The sequence below is a fragment of the Triturus cristatus genome, chromosome 4_1 (assembly GCF_964204655.1).
Source record: "Triturus cristatus chromosome 4_1, aTriCri1.1, whole genome shotgun sequence".
NCBI lineage: Eukaryota > Metazoa > Chordata > Amphibia > Caudata > Salamandridae > Triturus > Triturus cristatus.
The window spans coordinates 1,160,211,168-1,160,218,308 of record NC_140585.1 but is presented as its reverse complement, the minus strand read 5'-3'; positions in this window follow the sequence as shown (position 1 = coordinate 1,160,218,308).

Sequence of the window (7,141 nt, the reverse complement as noted above, 5' to 3'; positions counted from 1 at the left end):
GCTTCCGAGGGCGGAGCGCCACCAGGTGTTGTCCCAGGTGGTGGGGTAGGGTCCAAGGACGAGGACTTCTGCCTTCTCTGAGTTGCGCTTTAGGCAGTGGTTGCTCATCCAGGCTGCAACATCTTTCGTTCCCTCCTGGAAGCTGATTGTGGTGTCTTTGGGGTTCTTTGTGAGGGAGAGAATGAGTTGTGTGTAGGTTACTATACTGTCACCATGCTGTTTGACTATGGCGGTGAGGGGGGCCATGTAGGTGTTGAAGAGCGTGGGGTGGAGTGATGATCCCTGGGGTACTCCGCAGTTGATGTCTGTGGGGTCGAAGAGGAAGGTAGGGAGTCTGATCCTCTGGGTTCTGCTGGCGAGAAAGAAGCGGATACAGTTGAGGGCGGTTCCTCGAATGCCAGCGTCATGGAGTCTGGCTGCCAAGGTGCGGTGGGAGACGGTGTCGAAAGTTGCGGAGAGGTCTAGCAGAATGAGGGCCGCTGTGTGGCCCTGGTCGAGTAGCATGCAGATGTAGTCGGTGGCGGCAAGGAGGGCGGTCTCAGTACTGTGGTTGCTGCGGAATGCGGACTGGGAGGAGTCAAGCATGGCGTTCGATGAAAGTGGTCAGCTCGGCGTTGATGAATTTCTCTGTGACTTTAGCTGCGAAGGGTAGGAGACAGATGGGCCGGTAGTTTTTCAGGTCCGTCGGGTCAGCCTAGGGTTTCTTGAGGAGGGGCTTGACCTCTGCCTGCTTTCAGTAGTCTGGGAAGATGCCAAATTCAAAGGAGGCCTTGATGGTACGGCGTAATTCTGGTGTAATGGCGGCAGCTGCTCTGTGGAAGATGTGAGGTGGGCAGGGGTCCATGGGGGCTCCTGAGTGGGTACTCATCATGGTCGTGGTGGTGTCTTCAGTGTGACCGGTGTCCAGGTGATGATGGTGGGCTGGCTGTCTTGCTAGAAGGGAGGGAGGTTTCTGGAGTCTGTTTACTGAAGTTGTCATAGAGGGCCTTGATTTTCAGGTGGAAGTAGGAGCCAAGCTTGTTGCAGAGGTCCTGGGACGGCGTGATGTCCGTGGTTTCGCTGGGGAGTTTGGTGAACTGTTGGATGATGATGAAGAGTTCCTTTGAGTTGCTGGCGTTGGAGAGGATTTTGTTCCAGATGAAGGGTAATTGAACGGTACTGGTGGATTGTTACCTCACAGTACTGGTAAATACTGATGTGGAGTTTGCACCCCGCCAGTACCATGCAACTTGTTATATGAGCCACAGTGGGTTATTTAAAGTGCCTGGGGACACATCAACAGGGAAAACAGGCCTATTTATCACATCACACCACATCTGCAAATACTCAAGAGGGCCCTCCACCACACTTTATCTTCAACAGAAGAAGAAGAATACAAAATTCCATCAGAATCGTTCTTAGAAAAAACCCTTCTTTTCATTCCGTGCTACTGAAAGCTTGTGCTGTTAATGCTACCATCATCATCATTCTAGATTGAACTATGCCAGGGCACGCTACGTTGGTCTCCTGATTTAGCTATTTACAGTTTTAAGTTGTTCAGAATACGATAACGTATCTTGTCATAAATGTTCAGGAAACTTGCATGGTTCCCTGAGGCTCATTGTAAGCTGCACAGATTGCCAGCTTCTAAAAACATCCATGATATGGCACTCTGTTTTACCACAAATTCTACTATGAAACAGGAACAGGCACCATGTTGTATTTGCTTCCGGGGTTAAGACATCCCTTCATTTTTGCTCTTCTTTCCTGCTATCAGTCCCCATTTTCTACTTGAGGGGTGGATAGAGGAGGGTGTTCCTTCTCATTTGTTCCTTCCTTAATTTGGAAGGCTTAAAGTCTTGGCCTGCACTAAATCGAGGACCTTCCTTTATGTTTAGGAAAGCTCTTAAACGTCCTTTATTTTATTGACTAGATTCATATCAGTTCTGATGTTGACGGTTCAGCACTAAGATGCTTTAGGGCGTTTGTTGTATTGCGACAAATCAGCTCAGCTCACATCTTGCATGTATAGATTTTTACTATATGTAATGGCTGCCCTTGGGTATTAAACACAGGGCTGGTGGCAAGTGTTAGCGGACATCGAGTAGAAGGGATGGGCTGTGGCTCTTGTCCGTTGGAGATGGAGCATTATGACTTGAGGGAAAGCGCACTGCCTGACCCACGGGTAGTCTGAGAGATAGCTCAGCTACGTGAAGCCTGGCCATATCATTTATGTCTAATCAGAGGCATACATCTGTCGCCTAAAGCAAACGTCTCTTTGATCAGTTTCTCAGAGGGCATTGTAAGACAGATGTAGAATTTGCTTCTTGTGATGCCTTCTGCTTATTCTCTGGGATGTTGCCTATGCAAAGGTAGTGCACTGTCACTCCCCTTGTGCAGGCTTTGCCTCGGTGTGTCCTGCCTCTTCAACCTAGGGTAGGTTTGCAGCAAAATGCTTGATAAACATTATACTGCCCCCAAACTAAGCCTGTGACTGTCAGAAGCAGCATCATTCGGATATTGTGTATAACAGCTTACCAAAGCAGAAGCATTGCAAAGTGAAAATACTGATTTGTGCACTACACGTTCCAATGTTCCAATGACAAACTGGTTCCCATGTTATCTCTCTCTTGTGGTCCATTCAACATGAACTCTTCCTCTACCCAGACCAGGTTAGTTGCTATAATTAGTATTGACATTTAAGCACTGCCAGGATAGAGAATTTGATCATTCTTCCCAAAAGAATTTTGGAGAAATGTGTAACAAATGTTGCATTTTATAATGCATATTGCCTCTGCAGCATTTAAAAACAACAAAGATATGTTAGTGGATTTCAAACGTGGCAATATTTCTGTTTCTGTTGAAGTGGCCTCTTTGCAGGACACTGCACTTCAGCCATTCATTCTGTGTGTTTGGAGGCTTGACAGAATACTTGTGGCCTTTGCATAGTGCATGCTAGAAATTCATTTGATGCAAAGGTATTTTAAGGCAACTATCATTTTGCCAGTTCTTTTGGCCTTGTGGTTTCCTCCATGGATGTAGCTTAGTCATCTCAAATGCGAACTTCTTATCATGCAGTGCTAACAACAATTATTTTGTTTGATTTAGAATAGCAGGGATTTCTAGCGGAGTAATTACCGGGGGGTAATATTGTCAACTGACTGCCACTCATTGAATCTCAGACAGAATGGAAGATGCGCTAGGAATTGAAACCAAGGCTCACCCATCACACATCCCAAATTAGGCGTGTTAACGTACTAGGCTCACTTTTCTGAGACCTGTACATGTGTGCGGCCTGAAATAGGCATATGTTGCAATGACTGATGATCATACTGAAAATGCACCTTTGATCAATAGTCAGATAGACAGTAGCGGCCGGTGTTAGAGGAGAGTGGTGAGGCGGGGTGGGGGGAGGAGATGACGATGACAACAAAAACAAGCATTGGCATAGCCAATAGGTCTCGTCTTTGGGACCTTATAAGTGTTTAGCCATGCAACAGTTGCATAACTAAATACTTATAAGGTCCCAAAAGCGAGACCTATTGGCTATGCCAATGCTTGTTTCTCTAGACTCAGGTAGATTGTACATTGCAGAGTTTGAAGTTTGTGATTTCTATATATGCATCGCAATCCAGGTTACTAGGTCTTATGATGTGATGTAGTTACCTTTATGTTACCTATATCTGTGTGTTTCTAGGGTGAATGCAGGTGTGATGCGTGATGGTACAGTTGAGTTAGCTGCGCTTTGGTAACCACCTGACTCTGGAGCCATGTGCGCATGAGTGTGAGATGGCTCTGTTTAGGGTATGCTATTGGAGTATGACTGTTCGCGGGTGAGATTGCAATGATTATGTATAGTGGTGGTGTTGTGTGGTACAGCAAGATGTTGGATGCCAGATGCATGTCCAGGTATGGTATACCAGAGGCGTGCAAGCAAGGATTGAGACAATGTGTGGCAAGCCTTGAGTTGTATGGTATGTGCATCCAGAAAAGTCTGGCACGGTTCCCTTGGGGATGTTACGCCAGTGTCCCAAATTTGTCAAGGGTTCCAATGTGCCGCCCTAGCCTGGGTGCTTGGAGCTGGGTTATTCCTGCATCAGCCTGCTGATAATGGAAGGATGGAGTGCACATGAACGGGCACACTGCAGAGACATCTGTGCAACACACAGGCTGAAGATTTGGAACAGGCGGTCACCTCTGAAAGGCTGGTAGAGCGTGGGAACAACAAGCCACAAGCCTGTCATGTTAGTTACTCTTCCCTAGCCCAGGTATTCTTTGGGTAGAAGTAGTCACCTGGCAAGCTCTGACACTCCCCAGGCTAGCTGGCCTCTGGTGGTTAGTGGAGTAACTGGACTCTGTGGTGGGGATGAAAATCAAAGACCCAGCAGCAGACCAGGTGACTGCACCCGCTGTCTTACAGGTATTCGCTGAGCGCTTGCTTGTGTGAGTGTTCGTGTGGGGGAAGATGGGGTGGCATCCATTCCGAAAGTGCTTTAGAGTGAAATCTTTACAAGCTGCTATTGGGTTGTCAAATCACGCATGCCCCCTTTTAAACCTCTCTGTCAGCAGCCTATAAACATTGTCAAACCCATTAAAGCATGTGTGCTATAATCATTTGCCTGACTGGATCCAGAATGTTTTTCGACCAATATGTTTTAAATGCACAATTTATTATTTTATTTTCATGTATTGGCTCTAAGGATAGCTCGGCCCCATTTTTTAAGTGTTAGCCCTGCCTCCATTAATTGACCTGTAAGCCCCCGACATTCACTATTACTTGCCTGGAGGCACAATACATTAATTAATTTGTAGATAGTCACAGATATTATTAAACCATGTCAATGACAGAATTTCTTGCTGAGCTTTGTTTAAAATTTGCTAAAGTAGCTTTTTGCTGGACTTAGCAAACCCAGAGAGGAACTATGCTTTAAAACTCTAGACGTTCTGAACAAAGGAGTTTTCATGTAACAAATTACAACTCCCAAGATGCCTTTTTAGGTCGAGCCTGGCAGTGCATGCGCTGCTCTGCGAGGCATGCTGTATTCAGGTATGGACTTGAAGCTCCGGCCACTCTCCGCCTATATTTTTTATTGACTTGTGTCATTGTCCTTTGGAAATTGTGGCTTTTCATTGGTCAGAAGGCTTAGTAGTCCCTCCTTAGTACCGCCTTGTCTCATGTAACCTCCCATGAGGACACCCCATTACATGTGTTGTTACTCGGAAGGCTTTAATTACAGCCTCCGAGCACTATTTGCTTAACTGTTTTTCTGCTCTCCCCCATCGCTTGAAAAAAAAATTATTTTATAGCACAGCACGCCACGCTCATACAGTGGCCGCTGTGCCTTTATTTGAGGTGCTGAATGCGGCCGCAAGTTTTTTTTTACTATTTCTTTTTTTTTAAACTGCCGCGTGCCGTGCTTTCATGTTAATGGAGACCGTGCCCCTTTCTTTAGACGAGCCGCGTCTAAAGAAAAGGACGAGGCTGCCATTAAAGTGAAACCACGGTGTGGGGCGCTTTTACAAAAAACAGCATTTGTTAGTTAAGTTGACAAACAAATGCTTTTTTTTGTAAAAGCGCCCCATACCACGCTTTCACTTCAATGCCCCTTTCTGTAGGCACGACTCGTCCAAGGTAATGGGCGCTTTTACAAACAAGCATTTGCAATGTTATAGGTCTCGCATTTACGAGAGTTTCGTAAATGCGAGACCTATAGCATTACAAATACTTGTTGTGGGGTAGCAGCTATGTTCAGACAATTTTCATACGAAAGTCAGGCAAACATTTGGGTAAGAGGCTCCACTCTGCACAATATGGTGAAGGGTTCCTGAGATTCTTGTCAAACATGACACTTGCATGATACCTCTTCCCCTCCCTCAAAAAAATGTATCCCATTTTAATGCCCATGTGGTTCTAGACCTGCCAACTCACATGGTCCCACCGTGTGCTACACAATGCCCCCTCCCTTTACACGGTCACAAGGTGGAGAGCTGAGTTCACACGATCAGAGTCCAAATGAGTTGGAATCTGCTGCACAATATTGGTTTCCAACGTCTGTGAGGAGGCTCCCCACAGCTGATATCCACTGGGGGTTTAACATCCTTCCCAGGAAACAGGCAGTGCTCCCTGGCTCCCCAGAGGTGACTGTTAGGCAGAGCTAGTCACAAAGCTATGCCCACTCTCCATCACCCCACCCCTCAGAGGACCATCCAAACCAGGTAAAACAGCAATGGGCTTGAGGCCCTGCCCCCTTACCAGACCACAGAACACAAACTAAGGCCCTTGAGGAGATACCAACACTGCAGGGCCAGAGTCATAACAGTCAGTGTTTGCAGAGCCCAGATTTGTAAGATTGTTGCGTTTATGCAGTGCCGGCCCTAAATTGGATTGACCGGGACAGTGCCGTGGGTGGGAAAAAATATTGGTGTTAGATGTGGGGGCAAGGGAGTCATTGCACTGTGAGGGTAGGAGGTGTGAGGAAGATGGGAGGAGGGCAGGGTGTTGATGGGGAGCTAACAGTTGTGCTGAGGTACATTGAATACAAAATGTCTTTAACAGGACCTGATTGAGCCCAAGTGGGAGGGACAAGTTGCTGTTTCCATGACGTCCAATCAGGCAGCTCCCTGCTGCATCCCTTGGGATATTGGCGCCCCGAGCCTGGGCCCAGCTCGCCCATGCCCAAGGCCGGCCCTGCGTCTATGAGTGGAGACTCAGACCCTGCGCCTCTCTAGTCAGCCAAAAGGAAACATTCAAAGAGGATTTTGCTTGAGTTGATAAATATGAAAAAGGCCCCAAAACCTCAAACAAGCGCCCGACACACTAACCTGTGTCACCAGCCACTCGGGCACTGGCTGATTGCCTTGTATGCCAGTCCGAGTAATGTTCTATCCGATGGCTACGACAGACCCTGTAGATTCCTTGTACTTTCTCTCCATGTGCCTCACTTCCAGTGCATCATTAACTCCTCGTCTCGTCCCCCTTGTCCCAGTCCTTATGCTATGTGGACTGGGATGAGGAGGACTTTGAATTGGGGTAATGAGGGTTACCATCAGTAATTGAGTCATTCACCCTCATCCCGTCCTCCTCGTCCAAGTCCACACATTGTAAGGGAGAGGACAAGGAGGACTTCGAATCGAGGAAATGAAGATTACCAGTAAGTAACTG